The sequence below is a fragment of the Ambystoma mexicanum genome, chromosome 10, assembly GCF_040938575.1.
Source record: "Ambystoma mexicanum isolate Mex_15411 chromosome 10, UKY_AmexF1_1, whole genome shotgun sequence".
Lineage (NCBI taxonomy): Eukaryota > Metazoa > Chordata > Amphibia > Caudata > Ambystomatidae > Ambystoma > Ambystoma mexicanum.
The window spans coordinates 1,494,017,477-1,494,037,429 of NC_090932.1; the positions used below are offsets into that span (position 1 = coordinate 1,494,017,477).

General features: G+C 46.1%; 1 protein-coding gene across 2 annotated transcripts in view; it reads left to right on the plus strand.

The window, feature by feature from the left end:
* KNTC1 (kinetochore associated 1) overlaps positions 1-19,953 on the plus strand; it is a 2,501,313-nt gene that overhangs the window by 17,424 nt on the left and 2,463,936 nt on the right. Inside the window, exon 2 of one of the 2 annotated variants that reach the window (XM_069619627.1) lies at positions 13,124-13,189. The gene's annotated coding sequence lies outside the window, so the exon portion shown is untranslated. The remainder of the gene's footprint in view (positions 1-13,123; positions 13,190-19,953) is intronic. The other variant, XM_069619628.1, reaches the window with a different exon arrangement.

Sequence of the window (19,953 nt, forward strand, 5' to 3'; positions counted from 1 at the left end):
TCTTCTCTTTTTTTTATTTATTAATTTTTTTTTTTAAATAAAGACTCCTCTTTTCTATCCTTTTGATTTCAGAAAATAACTCGACCTACCCGTTCTACACTCTTCACCACTCCAATGTGCTGTAATTTATAACTGCCCAGAAAACCTCTATAGCCTCATTCCACCCACTTTACAAAACAGTAAGTAAGGGAAAACGCAACCCACTGTGATGAACTATAGAATGGAATCTCCACATACCAGCATAAATGTCTCCACCAGGTGTTTTGAGTGGAGACAAACCAAGGCCAGAGATGCTCCTAACCAATTGTAGTGGCACATAACACAGTGTTGATGCAACCTGGCCGAGGAAAAGACGGGTGGCTGCCAGTGTTGTCATGAATCAAACAAAGATGTTAAAATGTGAAATATTTCCCGCTTCGAGACAAAAATATGAGGTTACTAAGTAAGCATGACAATTTTTAAGACTGTATGAGGGTGATTATCCACCAAGAATCTTTTATGCCCTAAACCTTGGAGCTCATTTCTCTTAAAGGCTTATTGGCCAATAAATGCCACATTACCCTCCTCAACAAAGCAATACGAATAAGAATGATCACCAGACTGGGTTAGTAATAGAAGACATCACAAATAAGCAATAATGACAGCAAGCAAGGGGTTAGCCAAAGTGACCCTGGGAGATACTACCAATAATGGTACAGACCTGTTTCGCAACATTTTTGATCAGGTGGGGGATTTACTATATTCATCGGTTGGAAGCCGTTTCGAAATAACGAGCTGGCAGTGGATTAGCATTATTTAAATAATGCAGTATCATCCCTAAAGACCAGTGAAATTGATTGGATTAGTCATAATAATCTCATGTGGGATTACCAGTAATTATACAACAAACCACTGACATTGCATCATTCTCCCCAACACTCATCGCCCATAGATAAAGTGCATCCTCCCTCCCAGTTTGTCAGTCCAGCAGCAAAGCTCTGCATTTATTAGCAGAGCTGGTAAGAGATTCATGCACTGTACTGTGCACCTAGGTGAGCACTTTATTTGTATATGTGAACACTGGGCCCTAGAACTCTTGATATAATAATAAGTGCAATGCGGCTTGATACCCCGCTAAACGCACAGAGGGCGACAGACTGTTTGTAACAAGGTCTGCACTATGGGAACATGTGGCATATCATTTTAAACGGGCACAAGATAGAGTATGCTTTATTTAGACACCACTCCTCTGGAATACCGGTTCTCGGAGAGGCAGGTGTTTCTTTGGTCTGTTCTTGTAATTATCACAAGTATAATGTCTTTACTAGCACGGGCTACCACCGAAGGGAGTCCCTGCCATGAATTGAAGCCTGTATTTATGCCGTAAGCTTAGTTCGAGATGGCATATGCAATCTTAAAGTGGTGTAAAACATACACTAGTAATGCCTAACCACACCAACCTCTGTGGCATTATTCCATAGAGTGAAACCCTGCTTGACTTCGTCACTAGACAGCTGCATGAGGAAGGGTGAATTACACATCTAATAAGAAATTACAGGTCAATGGATAGCTTGTTTCAAGATCTCTGACCTTTGAGTGGCTTCAGGAGGCCCTTGCTGACACCCTATGTGTTATTACAGATTTAACCAAGTGAAGCACGAACACCACCCCCTTGCGACTAAGCCGGACATTCACAAGGCCCATTGAAATTGCATGTTGTGTCCCATTGAGGGTGATATGTCTAGCATAAAGTGCTATAAAAACGAATTTGAATAGACACCCCCGCCCCCATTTTAACTCTAGAACTACACCTGTTTTGTTTCAGGAACCCACTTGAAGGGGATTTGAAAATAAACATTTCTAGCCTGATGAAGCCTGAAACGGTTGTGTCGACAAGCTAAGAACATAGCGGTGTAATATAAGACACTACTCAACCAGCCGAGTCATTTAGGCAGTTAGATATAGATAGCACTTGTCGAATGTTAGGTTTTACAGAGTTGTGTCAACTACCCCCCACCCAAACCTCAGACATAGTTCGTTTCCTCCTTTTCGTCTGCTCATAGGAACGGCTCACATACACTGTTGACTGTCTTGCAAGCACATCTTCTGATCCAATCCACACAACTCCCCATAGATCCATTCCCCCATACACATCACCCCCTTCTACAGAGGCAGTTCACTTCTCTCTCTACTCTACACTTTATGTACACCCCCTTCCTACCACAAGCCAGCATCCCCAATTGTCACAAACCTAGATTGGTCGAGACGGAAAGCGAATCTTCTCTGGAGTCCTGGAGAAAACACAGCTCCAGCCCAAAAGAAACAGTACACCATGCCGTTTATAACATCAGCCTTTGTGGACCCTTCCCAGTAGAAAGGAGTGCAACGTGACATACTCCCTTCCCTTCCATAACTTCAGCATGACAGGAGCTGTACAGGATGAGAGCAAGGGTATACTTTATTTGTAAGCAAATACGGACGTTTAAGCAATAGACATTAGTTATTAAGAGTCCCTGAAATCTGTTCAGCAGTCACTTCGTGACCTAGCTGGCTGTTGGTAACAGAGCATGCAAAGGACATTAAGACAAGGATATCTACAAGGGACTGAATATCTAAAAAGGAAAATAAAGTGACAAGAATACTTCCAAACTGCTTCTTGAGGTGATGGGGTCTTGTCGCGGGGGGGGGGAGGGGCATGGTCCTACTAGGCCTTGTAACATTTGGGTGGTGCAAGTGCAGCACAAGAAGTGTTAGGGGTGGGGGGAGAGTGCCGGTGTGCGCGAAGTGCTAGGGTGGGAAGGGAAGTGCACGGTAAAGGGAGAGTGCAAGTGAAAAAGGGGTGTGTGGAGGGGGGAGGGCCACCGGGGCTAAACAGGTGTTAAGGGGAGTTAAGAAGGGCAAGTGCTAGGGATTGCATGGGGCGTAGGGGGTTAGGGGTCTACATGCTAAGTGCGATGAAGGGGGTAAACTGGGTAGGGGCAGATGGGGTGAGGGGGATTCATTTGGGCCTGATGTCCTGTAGATCTCGGAGGGAACCAGGCAGCCAGTCACTGCGGCTGACACAGGTGTTAGCAGTGGACGGGGAAAGGAAGGAAAAAGGTAAAAAGGAGGTTCTTGATGAGCATTTGGAACTTAAGGAGTATCCAGAGTATCTGGCTCAAGCCTAAGGGGGGCAGGGAGACCATTCCAGAGGGAGGCTCTTGCGGCGGAGCGAGAGATCTACACCCGCCGCCCACCCCCACTCTCTGCTTGGAGAAGCATCTGATCTGCTGAGAGTTGGAGCTAGAAAACTGAAGGGCTCTAGCAGGGAGGTATTTAGGGAGAGAGAGTTGGATGTAGCAGGGTTCCAGGCCCCAGAAAGCCTTGGGGATGATACAGAGGGTCTTGTACTTGATCCTAGCAGCAACCGGGAGCCAGTGGATAGATTTTCGGGTTGGAGAGATGTGGTCCCTGGGCTTGTGGCCAAGGATAGGTCTTGCAGTACTATTCTGGATAAGGGGCGAAGGGAGGATAAAGGAAGATTGATGACGAGGCTGTTGCAGTAGTCCAGCCTAGAGAGCACCAGAGCTCTGGAGGCATTGAGCTGGGGGAAGGTGAGGAAAGGAAGAATGCCTCTGAGGACGTGCAGCTGATAGTGGGCCGCCTTTGCAAGCTCCACGATGTGAGTAGAGATGGAGAGAGAGGAGTCAAAAATGACACCAAGGTTTTTTGCCTCGCAAAAGGTTGAGGGGGTTCCATAGATGGTGGCCAGAGGGTGGGAGGAAAAGAGGGAGCTGGGTTTCCAATGAGAAAGATCTCAGCCTTACTGGCATTAAGGAGACCGAGATCATTGTCAGACTGCTATACAGACTTGGTGTGTTGCCAGTCAGGGATGAGCGAGGAGGAAGAGGAGGCAGTAGAGTGAAGCTTGAAGGAGAGCTGCATGTCATCTACAGATGAGGGGAGAAGGAGATCCGGTAGCCCTGAGGGGCAAGGTAGATGTTGAAGAACCACAGCGAGAGGATTGAATGACGCCGCAGTTGGAGAGTGGGATAGGGGAGAGAAAAGGGCCCAGTTGAAACTGGGAAGGTCGGTCTTAGAGGAATTGGGTCAACCAGTTCAGTGCCAGGCTTGTATGCCAAGGGTGTCACAGAGCCGATTTGTCAGGGTGGCATGATTGACCTTGTCGAAGGCAGAGGAAAGATAAGAACGGATGGAGAGTTGGAATTGAGGTTTGAGAGCAAATCTTCACGGGTTTTCAGTTGAGCAGTTTCTGTGCCTCTGGCTGCTCTGAAGCCAGACTGGTGGTTGTGGAGACAGCCAATCGATTTGGTGTGTTGGATCAGTTGAGAGATGACCAGATTCTCCAGGAGTTTGCCCAGGAAGGGGGTAATGGAGATAGGGCAGTAGTTAGCTGGGCAGGAGGCTTCGTCAAGAGCGTCTTTTGAGGAGAGGATTCACAAGGGAGTGCTTGAGGGGTAGCGGGAAGGAGCCAGTGGCAAAGGAGTGATTACAGAAATCGGCCAAGGCTGGCACAAAGGAGGCAATGTTGTTCTTAATAGTTCTGGAGGGGCTGGGCAGCACCTGTTTGGAGGAGACATTCATACAGAGGACTTGTCTTGAGACCTCATCTGGTGCTGTGGATGAGAAGGAGGAGAGTAGGAGGGAAGGGAAGTGGGGGGGGGCAAGGGAGGCTCGAGAGCTAGGGAGGGTAGAGTAGATCAGATCCTGAGCTTTTGTTAAGAAGTGGGAGGCCAGTGAAGGACAGAGGGTCAGGGATGGCAGTGGTTAAGTGGACACTGCAGTAGGATTGGTGAGTTTCTTGCACATTTTAAACATTTTGCCTGTGTTAGTGGCCCCATAGATGCAGATTTGGATATGGGATATTTGGATATGGGATATTCGATATTTGGCCCAGACACAGTACCACCTTATTTCTGTACTCTCACAGGCACATATCCATTGTCCATCTAAATCTCCACCCCAACACCAGTCACAGGAGAGGCAGTGAAATAAAAGGAGAGCTTAGTGGCACAGAGGAAGAGTTAACCCGTTCTGTTTGGCATGTTGCCAAACAGATTGACTTGGGGAGGAGGGATGTGATTTAGTAGCTACATAGCAGATCTTAAATCCACAAGATGTTTCTAATCTGGCTTCCACAATTGACAAAAATAGTATGATGTCGTAGAGCGTTCTCATTTGCCAGATGTGGCAGCGTTTAGAAACAAAGTGAACATATGTATGTGTTGCATTGGAAAGAGGGCATCTTCTGCATAGCAGTGATGTTTCTTAATTTTTTTAATGAAAAGATCTGTTCCATTTAAGGCTTTACCATTTGGCCAAAACGGTTTGACTATGAGCAAAAGTAGGGAAAGCACAAGTCAGCCTTCCAGTTAGGGCCAGGTCAAAGGCCTTAAAACCTTATCCAAGACTCTTGGAGTCAGTCCTGGCGCCTTTGTCGCCAGGCTCATAACCATCATGAAGACCAACATTAGAATGGGACTATTTACTTGAGACTATTTAACTTTGGGTGGGGGGGGAGAGCCAACATGGAGGCACACACATAGCTCAGTTAAAAGGAACTGAACTATGCGTTCTAGTCTTTTGGGTGTGGCAGGCCTGGGACTACTTTACCTGAGACTATTTAAAGCACACCCAAACGGTAGAACATGCTTTGTGTTCTTCTGCTGTGGGCAGCGTAACGCTCACCGTGTCCAGTTCTTTGAGGCCAGTTTACCTGAAACCAAGGACCTGCAGAGAGAGAAAGAACACTACAAAACTTACCTGGAACAGTATCCTGTCTTCAATCCATCGCTGACTTCAGTTCCACTCACCTGAAGGTATGAACTCCATCATCCGGCACCGCATGCATCCTAGAATACCATAACCTGGAAAGAGGAGAAAGAAAGACAGCATTAGTAAGCGTTTACTCACGTTTCCTCCCGAATGAAGAAAGCCACACATTTCTTACCTGGGTAGTCATCTCCTGGTCAGTATCATTGCTGGAACATTACGGCGCTCGGCGAGGAACATGGCAACCTGCAAGGAGAGAAAAGACACCGGTTAGCAATATAAAAGGCGAAACGGCGCCGCTCATCGTGCATTACTCACCGGATAGCATCGCTCAAACCGTGCTTTCGCCTACCGGCCCATACTCATTTTCAAACTGCATGACAACACCAAAATACCTTTCCATACCTAAAAGGAAAGAAGCAAGACATTATTATTCGAACTAAGAGGAATATAAGAACTGCATATAAAGATTGTAAAGCAGCAAACCTACGGAGTCGCAGCAGGCTTGGATTCCCACAGGGGGGCTTTCACCAGTGAAGTAACTTGGTCGCTGCTCGCCCCCCACATCTACGCGCCCCTGCCACGAGGAGCAGGACGGAGAATCCACCTTTTTACAATATTAAGACACATCTTTAACCAGAGGTCTTACCAAGGGACCGGGAGAGGGTTCGAGAGTGCAAATCATCCAACCAGGGCTGGGTGGCGTCCCCGTGGATACCAGGTGAGCGTAACAGCACAATCCTTCATGAAATACATATGGGGCAAGGTAGGGCCTAGAGGTTAAATCATAGAGACCAAAGGTGTGGATTATAATGTGTATCCTATTAGCATATACATTGCTACCCCTAGGTTGATGCTTGTACGAATGTGGACTGCTTTGCAACCTCCTGATGTAAGAACTTTGACTACTCCTGTTAAGTCTGCATGTCTTAGCTTTGGTAGTTTTAATAGCATAGCTGGATGTTGGTGTTTTAGTCCCGGTTCATTAACATGCTGCAGTCTTAGGTCTCCACTAAATATTCAGATAGATAAAATAAATTCAACACAGCATGTTCAGCTGTAACTAAAGCTTGGCTTATTTAACATTGTGGCTTTATACTTAAAAATAAAATAAAAGTAAGGCCGACCATGGGCAGAATAAAAGTATATTTGAGTTGGACAGCACATTTAAGTACTTAATGTATGCTGAAGAAAACGGAAAGCTATTATTTTTCTAATGCACTATCAAAACAGCAAAATCAAGTTTCCAGAGCACCCTTTCTAGCACATTCATGCAATTTTCATCTGTTGGAGGACCTTAGGCAGTGTCATTCTTCCTTTACTTTGGTGTGTGGGAGGAATGAGAAAGGAGCACATTGAGTTTTAAGGTCAAGGTGGTAGGTTTGATATGTAGTGCTAAAACTGAGAACGTGGTTCTCTGGTCTTGCAGCGGAAAGGGGTAGAAGTATGAGGCCTGCACTTGATGAAGGAAGCTTTGCATTGTTTCCACTATTTGGTCACAGCGTTTAAGTATGACCAGTATTTCAGATCATGTGCAGTTAAATAAAAAACTGAGGTGGTGCATGAACGTGTTTAAGCAAACTGCACATTTACACAGAAATATAATTGTGTAATTGTCTCTTCCTGAGTAATCCACTTACTTCCAATATAAGCTGTGACAAGTCTAGACCCCCATATGTATGGTTTGGTCAGTCATGACCAAACCTACATTCATCCTTTCTAATTGGCTTTCTGAGTTGAGCCTCTTCTCACAATATTAACACCCGCACTTTATGTTGATCAGAACCTTACACTCATTCTTAGTACAAAAGTAGGCCTTTTTCATGTTGTGGCTGTCGAAAATGATTTCAGACCAATGAATTTTAATTTACACCTGAAGTTATAATGTATTGGGAGACTGATTGCAATTTTGAAAGATGGAGACCTTTTGACAATCGTACCAACTCTGGCAATAGAATTCTCCAACCATATTGCAACCAACTCACAGTTTCTGGACCATGCATCCGAGTCACCAGTACAAACTTGGTAACCATGATGCTCCCAGGTACACAATGCTTCAAAGTGAGGGTATTGAAAGTCCAAAAATCTATTCAGACTTCACCTTCTGTCTACTTGCCCAGGGTACAATATGTTTCTGAAATCTTAATGCCCCTGACAACAAATAACTTGGCCTGTGAGTGGGGCATTAGGAATTCCACACCCATCTAATGGGGAGGGAAGCCCCCTATGGGATTAGTGATGACCTGGGGAGAAAGCGGTATCCCTATGGCCCACCTTACCTTCCTCACTAACCCCTTACAACACCATCACTAGTGTTCCCATCTGTTTCCTTAAAACCAGTAAGATGGAAAGTACTGGCATGAGGAAGAGCGTGAGCTCCTCCAGGAATTTATAATCCCATATGTACTGAGACGTGGGAGAGACCAACTGACTCGCTGGGAGTCCTCAAGATCAGTGCTGGGACGAGGAAGAAGTGCAGAAGCATAAAGGGCACCTCTATGAACCATACTGAGCTGTCTAGTCTTTTCAGAGTTCTTATTGGCTAAGATACAACGAAAATAGAAGAGGGAAATTCAAACTGAGAGAGACCCTCCCTGGAGAAACAGGGAGATTTGAATCCCGTACGAAGGAGCAGAGGACGGGAAAGATACCAATCTGCAGAAGCGTCCCCGGAAGGTCCGCCGTAGTCAGGCTGGAGTGAGAGACGAGAAGCGGAGCAACCAGCCAGGCGAGAAGGCTGGAGCGAGGGAACTGCTTGTGCCGGCCAGCCCAACAGCAGGGAGCTGCTGTGAAGCCGCTGCAGTCCCTGGAATGATTGAAGGACACTGTAGAGGGGAAACAAATCTCTGACAACCGAGAGACACTAGTAAGTTCTCGGAAGAGGGTGGGAAGCCCAGAACGGTTATAGGGCCACCCGCCCATTAGCCCCCCCCCCCCCGTCCCCAGAGGCAGAGAAGCCCCATAACTCTGGTTTGGAACTCGCACCCACTAAAAACTTGGATCCATAGTCCTTCTTTGTGGCCGTACCTAGTAGGATAGTACCCCAGGGATGCCAAGTTCCCAAGGAGGGGAACTACGGGTCTGGGACACGAGAGGAACAAACCAGTGCCAAAGACAGATACCTTAGATTTAGCTGACACAGGGAAACCCCTCTTAGCTGGGGTTGGATAGGGTTTTCTCTCCAATTCTCTAGCCAAGAGCATGCCACCTGTGTTGGTCTCCTACTTCTACACCCTTACAGTGTACAATATATATCTATGAGGAAAAACTTTAATTTAAGTTCAGCAAAATTTAACGTAACGAAACCCTTGAAATTCAGCGGATGTGGGAAGTCATGACCAGTTTAACTCTGCACGATCTTGTTGATGTCCTCCATAATCCCATTTTATGTCATTGTAAATCCCTTCACTTATAATATGTATGTGGTCATGGGGTTTGCAACGGGAACGCGCCAAGTTGGTTTGCAAACTTTCAGCCAAATCCGTTATGAGAGTCAAGTTATTGGCAATTCATTTTTTGGGTTTCCTATGCCTCTCAAAACAACTATAGTGCTGCGACTGCTGCACTAATATATATATATATATATATATATATATATATATATATATATATATATATATATTCTCTGCCAAATGCTTTCATTTTTTTCTACATAAAAATCGAATGCACTGTGATAACCTACCCTACCCTGCCTGGCTCTAGGGACCACTAAGGGGCGTGACTTGGGGGAAACGGGTGACTTGCTGACCAGGTGGATCATGGGTCTGGGAACAATATTGGGATCATGGGTCTGGGAACAATAATGGTCACCCACCCTTGGTCCCAGTTGCATGGCATAGAACTCCATCTTCTAGATCTCCTTCCTGATGGGGCTTGAGGCTCCCTGACCAGACCAAAAATCCTAGAAACGTTTCACTTTAGCCAGTCAAATTAATTCACACAGCATCGGTGGCATTTGTTCCGCTATTATGGCAATCCAACCCAGTGTATCGGAGAAGTCACTGACAAGACCCAGCGAGACTCTGCGAGTGTATTTGAGCCCCACGCTTGATGTAATGCTCCAAGTTTGCAGCTTTCTGACTGTAGGATTTTCTGCTTGTGTTACAAAGTTCAATTCATTGTCTCCTGACAGAGCATTCCCTCGCTGAAGCTAGTGTTAAAAATTCACTGTGAACATTCTCTGTAAATGCAGAGGGTTTTAACAACTCTGTAAGAGTGTCCCAGCATACAAGTTACATTTGGATGAAACGGCTCCTGCACAGGGAGGGGAGAGTGGAATCCACAATGGCGGACGGCACGATGAAGGCTTGGTCTGGCCTAAGCATAAACTGAGGCCAGGTGCACCCACGAGCAGCAACCACTCCCTCGCCTGCCTATAATACAAGATTAAGACTGATTTGTAGACTCTCCCCAAAAAGCCCAACACAGGGGAAGGAGGGAGAACACTATAAAACCCAGAGGCCCCTTTCAGTCATTGTGGGTTTTTGTATCAGGTTTTCGGGAGCATGCGCTCGAGCTCAGTGATGAAGGTTTGGAGGTGCTAGAAGCGAGAGGAGGAGAAGACTACAGGAGGTTTGAACAGCAGAACGGAAGGTAGTAATAGCAGAGGATGAAGAGGTGGTAACAGCGGAGCGTGATGTGGTACCAACAGATGGCGCAAGCTTGAGGAGAAAGAGGGTAACTCCCAAGACAGAACAAGAAGGTTCAAGCGGACCAGAGGTGGGTCGAGAAATGTGACCCAAAGAGGAGGAGGACAGGTGGGGAATAATTGGGGCCAGAGAAGGTCGCAGGCTCTGAGTGTTTTAGGAGTGAGACCCGAGGATACGTTAGGTGGTAGTAGAGGTTGGAGACAATGTCACCATATCTGCCCAGTAGATGATCTGCTCCTATTTCAGAAGTTGACAAACCAAGAATCTTCTTGTGGAAGAAGCGCTGGTGACAGGCTTTGGGAACTCCTGGAAAAACCAGCAGCATGCTTTTGAGAGAGATTAGGAAACCTGTGGCAACCATCGCCATTGGGAGTTGCATCGGTATTGCACCCAGTATGTAAGAGACTTGGTTGAATTTTCTTAGTGTTCTTTCTTCTCTTTCTTTCTATTTGTTTCATTTTTTGCAAATAAATCCAGTGTACTGTACTGCTTGTGCCAGTCTTTTTGTGCATCCGGTGTTGGCCTCTTGACAGTCCCCTGTGCATGTTAATCGGCAGTTGTCCACTCTGTCTAGGAGCAGTGGCTGACGCAAGAAGTGAACCTGGCCCTTAATATGGATACTCACACTAGACTGCCTGTCAGTTTTTTAACTGCTTAAAACAATTAAGTAGGATTTTCATCATTACAATCCTGTGCTCCTTAGAACCCTGTAATTTAAGGGTGAGGTGAACAAGCACCACGTATTACCAACAATATGTGAAATTTCCTATGAACCTCCTGGTTCCCTGAATAGGGTATTTTTTTTAATATTATTATTATTATTATTATTATTATTATATTTTTTTTTTCACACCAGTTTTCTTCATGTTCCAACAAAGACTTGTCTCTCTTAAAGCTTGTAAGAGCCCTCTTTCTTTCTCTCAGTTTTCTCCTAGCCAGCCCAGAGTATGGCTAGCTGTCTATATAGCCATGTCTTCTTTTCTTTTAGCTGGCCATTACTGTGGCTAGCAGTTACTAAGTCTCAGTAAGTCTTGCTCTGCATTCCAAGAAAACTTGGAATTACTAGTCAAGTCGCTCTACTCCATTGAAAAGAGGATTAACCTTTTTCTGGCCTCATTATGAGTGAGTCGGTCCGGAAACAACGGTGGCGGTAAACCCACCGCCACCGTTGTTTCTGGACCTGCTAACTCTGCGTTCTGCAGGCCCATCAGGTCTGACCTGGCGGGAGTAATGCCACCCGCCTGCAGATGGAAATGGAAACACCGGCACCGGTAATTACGGCGCCAGTGTTTCCATTGTCCCCATTCCCATGGAGTCCTATGGGACTCCATGGGAATGGGGATTAACGGAATTCCGCCTCCGGAATTACTGTCACTGGGGCTGTAATGCCCCAGTGATTCCGGCAAGTCCGGAGGCTGTAATTCCCTACAAATACGGCGGAAGCCTGACGGTTTTTCCGGCACGGCTACCACCGGACTCGTAATGAGGTTCACTGTTTTTGACTTTGGCGCAGCTGGGAACTCTGTGTATGCTGTTATGCCATACTTATTTGTGATTTGGTGGCAGAGATTGACTCGCGGCAGCGCAAGCAATGAAGAAAGGCAGTTAGAAAAACGATGGCCTTCGTCATTGTGAGCACAGTAGTGAAGCAGCGAATGTGCTTTAATTGGGATAAGAAATCGAGTAGAAGGCTCTAACGCGTCATGATGCAATTTTTGGGGGCGGAGTCTTAAAAAAGGGCCTTGCAACTTCACTTCCCAAGTTGATGATAAACGTTTAAAAGAGGTGGGGCATATGTAACTAAAGGTGTGACCCAAGAGCGCCAATATGTGCATTAAAATGAGTATATTTTACTTTTAAAAGATGTATTAAAATGTAATGAATGTTTGTAAAAATATTGACCAAAATAAATATTCAAATATAAAATGGAACATCCACTCAAAATGGGTCAGCGGATCATGCAATTCCACAGTTCTTTTGAAAGAAATCCATAATTCTTACCAATTCAAATTATTCTAAGGACAATTCTTTATTACTGCTGTAAAATAAAATCAATGTATTCTGGTATAATGCCCATTCAGTGTTTTGCAAACGAGCACGTTTCTTTAACTTATGCTGTGGTTCTAAACGTGGCTGAAGGTGACCTCTACTGTTGAATAGCAGTAGTGGCGCTCATTTTCATTTGCATTAATGTAGGGAATAAATCTGGTCAGGGAAGTCGGTTCGGTGAGTCCTGGCAGAGCTGGAGATTACTGGGGCTGATCCCTAGCTTCCCATAGTCCACTTAAAGCACTGGCAGTACCTGTGCCATGAGCAAGGGCGGAAGGGAAGGAGCAACACACACTGTGGGTAATAATAAGCAGCGCTCAGATGCCCGAGGGTTCGTAGCGCTATATAAATGCTAAATTATAATTATTATTAGCAGAGGCTGAGCCAACATAGTGGGGGAGGGGCATCCCCACTCTCTCTCTGCCTCCTCCACATCCGAAATCTGCTCTGTATCTGCAACCTCTACTTCTCGCCTGGGGCTCACTCCTTGCGCTTTAAGTAGTGTGTTGTGAACTTCGCCCTCTGGGTGTTGTCGTTTTGTTTCCACTCACACGTTCAAATTGACTGTTCAGCTCCAGCACGGCAGTAGCCCTTTCTTAGCATTGATTCAGAAACTCTGCTACCTGTCGGTGCCTCTTTATTTATGTTTTCTGGCTTGTTTTTTTATCTTTCAGATCTGGTCAGCTGACAAAGAACCCTGACAGTCTTGCAGGTTGGACGTTCTTCTTGTTCAGGTGAAGGTACTTCGTCACAATACTTTCATGAAACCTCCCCAGTGAAAAATGTTACAAACGTTTTGCCTTTTACACTGCCAGTACATTAGCCTGCACATGAAATAGAACAGCTTTCATGGTGGCCATAAGGAAGCGAGTTAAGGACCTCACTGTCAAGGTGCACTTTAGTACTAGCAGATATCTCGAATACCAGTAGGCGAAGGACTGGGGGGGGGGGTGAGTGGCATGAAGTTGTGAACAAATTAAATACACACACAGGAACATTTATGGTTCCAGAAGTGTTTTGGAAAGATCTGATGTTTTAAGTAATGCAATGTAAAATGATCTTGTATAGCTCAATTCTTCCATTTTGGTGGCCACGCTGTGTTTCACCCTAAAAAATGGTTTTAATGGCAGAGAACAGTGCAAAACCTGAGGTGCCTGGGTCTTGAGTCCTGGTGAGCTAATATATGGTTTGCAATGACGCTTGGGTATTTATTTTATCTGAAGGGAGAGCCCAAGATCTGCTAAATCCCAACGCTGTGAAACCATTTTAGCCAGTGGCGTTGGTGTGATGGAGCTAAAGAAGTGAGCTTTGGTATAGCTCTGACGGGTGTTATAGATGGCTTCAAGAACACACCTACAATATTTGAGAAGGGGCTCACTGAGGGCCGTCCCTTTCTTACCTCCCTTGGGCTTTGCCAGGGTCGCACTAGGGCATAACATTGTCACGGGCACCAAAGTGGCCCACGGTTGCAAATGGCAATAAATTCCTTTTGTGACAGACTGCTTGAGTAGTACCCAAGGGGGAGGGTTTTGATAAAATGTGATGCAAATTGTGCATTTGAAAGAAAACTGCTCAAAGCTACTAGCCGCATGGTCAAGTAAAAGCAAACTGACCCACATGTGCCGAACAAATGGTCCTATTTCACCCCAAAAAACAGGCTTACACTAGCATTTTGTATTTTTGGTTATTTTTTGTTTTTGGTTATTGGCCAGTCCGAGCCTGGGCTTTACCCTGCCTAGCTAGCTCAGACATGCCTAAACCCCAAGATGGTCACTAGGGATTGCTAGTCCTACTGTCTACGATTTTACTGGGTATGACAGAGAGCCTAAATAGGTCATGGTTTTATCTATTTCATTTCACCACCTCAGGGGTCTTCTGGGTGTGGCCCAATCTGTGGTGACACAATAACAATAATTACCAGAATGACTGCATTTCAACCGCCCAGGTCTCACCCATCTCCTTGCATGCTCTTGCCTTAATGCTCTTTTCTTCTTTTCCCTTTCCTTTCTCCAATCCCCCCCGCTTCCTCCCTCCGCCCTGTCCCCAACAATATTACTGTCTTGCGTCTACTGTTCACCACTCTCTCATCTTACTACTCTCTATTTCTCTCTTTTCCTACCACACTACCAATACTCTCCACTCCTGTTTTCTCCACTCTCCTCCCATTACATTACATTCCACGATGTCTTCTCCCATGGGTCACACTCCTTTCATTGCCTAGCCTCGCTCACATTAAACTGACACTCGAACACTCAAGTACCACATTCTCTCACCAACCAATTGCTCACTTTGCACATGCTTTCTGCACTCCTTCTCCACGTTCTACTACACCGCCCGTCCTCTGGCTGGTTTCTTGGTCCACCTTCTCCTCCCTAAACCTCACCTGAACAACACACAATGACTTGACCTTCCTGCCCTGCTTCATTTCCCCCTTTTTCCTTCGATTGACTGTCTGCCTCAACTAGTTCCCCGTGCCAATTGCTGACGACCTTTTGCCTAAGGCACTGGGTTACAAACATGAACCTTAAAGCAGCTTGGATTCCCCACCCCTTTTTGCAATGCAGGCCTGTCGGCATTCTGTAATGGCAGCCTGCTGTAATCTGAGTTAATTTTGAAATTTGTTTGTGGGTTGTTTGGATTGTTTGTCTGTTTCCCACAGTGTTCTGCCACCTCCTTTTGGGAAACAGTTTTATCAAGTCTCCCCCGCAAGGAATCCTGGTATCCGTGGCCCTATGGGACAAGAGAAGGCACATTGGCCAGAATATTGCAGAGAAGGTACGATGCAAGCAAGTGGTACTTGGTCCTTTTAACCAGGCATATGTATATGGCACTGAGACTGGGACCCTCCCAACTCCTTCAACTCCGTTGTGGGGAAAAACTGCCTCGAACAAGTTCATTGGTAGGCCTACTGCCCCAGGTTTTGTGGCCAGGAGGGGGCTTGGGATGATATTCCAAGCCCTTTTTACAGGGCCGGTTCTCTGACCCTGTTCCACAGGTCAATACGTTATGTATTAATACTCGTGACGTTTGTCTGAGTTAGTCTATGCGTTTAATATAATGAGGTGACGGAACGTGTAGAGGGGAGACCATTTGTTCGGTAGGAGAGGTGTGGTAAATCAGACATGGGAGACTGACAAGAAGACATTCTTCAATGAGTTTTAATAAAGAAAAGAAACCCTCATCTAACCCTATCACAATGGTGATGGGTTTCCACAACTTTAAAAGAAAATAATAAAAGGGTCCTAATCAGGAGATGTGTCAAATTCCATCCTTTGTCCAAACCTATGCTTTCCTATGTTCAGTCCCTACCACTAATCACATAAATTAGATAACTGTCTGCCTTAGAAAGGTGGTCTGTACTGTAGTCTGCTTAGGGTGACTGGGTCATTTAAATGTGTCTCTTGTTGCAGGATGTAGGTTTGGATCCCTGGTTAAGTGTTTGTATAAAGTCCCGAATGTTCATCTTATATGTGGCTGAGCAAACATTCGCCTGGCTGTGTTTTATCCCCATGTGACTTCTCTTGCCCTCCATCCTGTCTCTACTGAATAATGCCCACCCCCTGGTGGGCAACTCGATGTCTCAACCCCTCGTGGGCCTCCCAGGTGTTAGGCAGAAACCTGTGCAGTTCCTTTGGGGACCACTGCAAAAGATTTAGGACTACAGGTATAGCAGTAAACCCACTTGGTAGCAGTCTGCACCACCCAGATTTACCTGGTAGCTGTGGCTGAGCAGTCAGACTTCCCTCAAGAAGAGTTAGGCAGTATGCAAAGTATACACTAGGTACTCAAACACAATAGCACAAGCAAACACTGACCAGAGCTTGGTTTCAAAAGTATATAGTTATTTATTTATTAAACACACATAAGTTGAAATCACTCTAGCAAAATATAGTAAAAACACTTCAAACACAGTTATAATGAAAGCAGTTTCAACCCTTACTCCTATCTAGACAACTCTAGGTTAACACCACATAATTAAAACAGAGGTGAGCGCTTAACGTTAGATGACACTCTAGTAGGTTCAAGAAAGGGGTAAAAAGAAACAGAAATGGGTTAAACACACCACTCTAAGGTCCAGAACACTTGCAATAGGCTCAAAGAAGCACAAAGTCACAGGTGAGCAAAAGTCACTAGGCAGGGCCCACTCTTAGAGTAGCCGGAGCGAAAATGTGCCCAAGATCACACTGTTATTAGGGATTCAAAGTCTTGCAAAGAGTTAGAAAGAATTTAGAGTGGCTTAGAAAGTTTAGCCAGGGTGTTCCAGGCACTCCCAGGTTCGAAAGCCGGGGGCTAAATCTACCCCGTACAGTCGGTGGCAAGGGAAGCCAGGCGGAACACGGTACCTTAAGCGGAAAGGATCCTCCAGCGGTGGCAGTAGTTCCAGGCAGTGGTAGCAAGGCTCGACGTCGGTCAGGGGAGAAGAAGTTCTCGCTGAAGAGCAGAAGAAGAGGGTCGTTGCACTGCCCGGGAAGAAACCAGCCGCGGAGTCCTCCGGTTAAAGGGTTGTACCGACTTTCGTGGTTGGGGTAAAAGTGGTGGGGTTCCGGTTGCCGGGGTGCTTGGCACTGGCAAGGCGGCCACGAGATACCTCGAGAAGCGGAAAGAAGGTGAAAACCGGTTGTCCCCACCAGTCAAGGGAAGGAGCCACTCCGTTAAGAGTTCTCCTCGGTCGTCGGGAAAAGTGGTGAGACGGTTCAGCAGGGCTCCACCGGGTGGTGTCGTCGAAGCAGGTCGGCTCAGCTCTTCCCTCGTCGGATTCTTGGTCCTGTGGCGACTTCTAAAGTTCCAGTCCCCAAAGCCCTGCTTTTATGCAGCAAACCCCCATTCACCCAGCCTAGCTGTCACTCAAACATGCTAAGTGGTGAGCCGGCCGGCTCACCACTTGGGCCAATCAGGACGGAGTGCGACTTGAGTTACCAAGGTAACTCAGTCCAGGGTGCCTAAATCCCCCTCCACCCCTCCTAAGTACCCCAGACAGAGTGGCACCACTTTGGAGGGCTTCTGTGGAGAAGCCCGCCAAAAGTGGAACAAAGGGCTCCACTTTGGGTCAGAGTTACAGAGGCGAACGCCAACGCCATTTTAGAATCAAGTTTTGGCAAAAAGTCCCAACCGGAGTTATAATAATAAATATATAAACCGGCGGTATGTTTGAGGCTACCGTAAATAAATAATTAAATGTGTTAGCCTAAAACAATGGGAAATCCCATAGGGAAATATTCGCGGTCGAATATAAAAAGTAGTTTCCACTGCCACCAGCCAAAACTCGATCAGGGGGGACGGAGACGTGCCCCCTCGACTAACAGACCCTGGGGCAATCGAATTGCCCCAGCCAGTACGTCCACAATATGATGGTTTGTACTGGTTCTGTTCAGGATTCAAGACTAGCAAAGTCTTTGGTGACTTTACATGCCCTGGGAGACAGTAGTCAGTCGCAGGGTATGGAGTCTATGTTGGGGAGTCCCTAGGACACCCCTGGGTCACGGCACAGAGGGTGCTGTGTAACCCACATCACAAAAATACATGAGGCCCTATGGAGTAAAAGACCCCATAGCCCATTCAACACGAGGTTTAACCAAAAAAACACACTTCAACATGTCCAAGAGTGAGGGTAAAAGAGTCTCACTCTTGGCAGGAGAAAAAAAGAAACCCCAGAAATCCAGCAAAGCTGCTGGGGGACTCACTAGGTAGGGAAATTCAGCCTAAACAGAGAATTCTCCCTAACACCAGGCTGTTTTCAGTCCCTTGATTGTTTTCATTCCTTCATGGGGAATTCTCTGTCGTCCCCTTGTGGGCTGTCTGGTGTGAGGTTTGGGGATTGTTAACCTGTGAAGACATCATGAAGTAAGACCGACAACAGATTCACTTTTCTAAAATAAAATGTTTTATTTCTTGAATGTCAGGATGGATAAGGCCTAACTTGCCCTATGCAAAAGTGGGATTTCCCTACCTAAAGAAACTAAGGATAGTGTGGGTCGTTGATTTCAACTGTGTAGGGCCTATCAGCGACCAAATAAAGTTTCAAACTTCTTCCCGGTCCTGGCTTCCCCTTCCCCAAGTTCAACACAGTTCACAAAGTCTCAGGGGTTCCTTTCCCCAAGAAGGCTTCTTGTTTCAAATCAGTTTCAACTATCTCAGGTTTCAATAATTTTGCTAATCCAATTTGTAACCTTTCAGGCTTTTCACCAATTCACAAGCTTTCTTGTTTTTTTTAATCACTTTAACACTTGTTCAGCAAAACGCTTTCAGTCTCTTGACTTTTCTTGGTTCTTCCCAAGTAAGGGATTACTCGGTCTAGGCGCAGTTGTCTGACCACACGATCCACCCATTACAGGTCATGCAACCGATAACCCTTGGCACTGTGTGATGGTCACTTGTTCGCATTGGACATCCTTGCCAACACAGGCCTCTTCTCTGAACTTGTGTCATTGGCCCATATTCATTTCTGTATCCTTGAAAGTCTTTTGACTCTGCCACAGCATGACTTTCACACAATTCACTCTGTAGCCACCTTGCTTTCACACCATCCAACAGTGCTTATCAATTGCTTTTAATTTGCTTCAAGAGTTTGCGTTACTAGCTTTCACTTGGCTCATAATTTCCCCTTGTCCATTAATGCTTTTTACTTGCTTTCACTGTGTTCGTAAATGCACCTCCCTTTTTTTCACTCAGGAAATATTTTCATGTTCTTTGCATATCTTTTCTTTTGGTATTCAATAATTCATAAAGTCCTTTGGAGCTTGTTCGGCATTCAATAATCTTCCCTTTTGGTTTCAGACCCATTTACTACAAGTTTTCATTTGGTCGGCATCTTCTTTTGCCCAAACCCAGCCCCTGGAGTGCCCCCTATGTCACTAACCGGTACACGGCCGTTACTCTGGGTGCTTTCGTTTTCTTCAGCTGATTCACACTTCCCCTTCACTTCGAGAGCTCTGGCGTGCATTGCTTGCCTATTCTGAATCTTGTTGCTGCTGTCCGTGGCTTCTTTGAGTCTTCTGTGTCGCCGAGCTCCGGCTTAGGGAAACGCGGCACATGGATCTGCAGGGCTCTTGGCCCTCTCCCGGCCTGTTTGGGCATCAGAGTTTTTCTCGCTCTCCTGCAGCGCTTAGCGTCCTTTTGACCGGCCCATCTCCAGCCTGCTCCACGTTGGGTTGCTGCGCCCTTCTCCACAGGTGGGTTTCCTTGTTGCCCTTTCTTCTGCCAGTTGCCCTTTCCTTTCACTTCTCTGTATATGCACCAGTAGCCGCTCAACGTGCTGCAGGTGCAAGTCCTTTTCGGACCGCAATTACCTTTTTATTAGTGGGACATGCCTGACCATGGTAGTGGTGTTCCACAGTACTCTTCCTCGTCTCAGTACCTAAGTGATGTGCACACATGGAAATGTGCATTACTCCCAGTTGCCCTTTCCTCGTCCCATTTTTAAAGGAATATGAATGTGGGACAGTGTATATATGTGTGTGAAAGAGGGGGAAGACTGGTAATAACCTACAAAGGTAGTGGGAGGGTA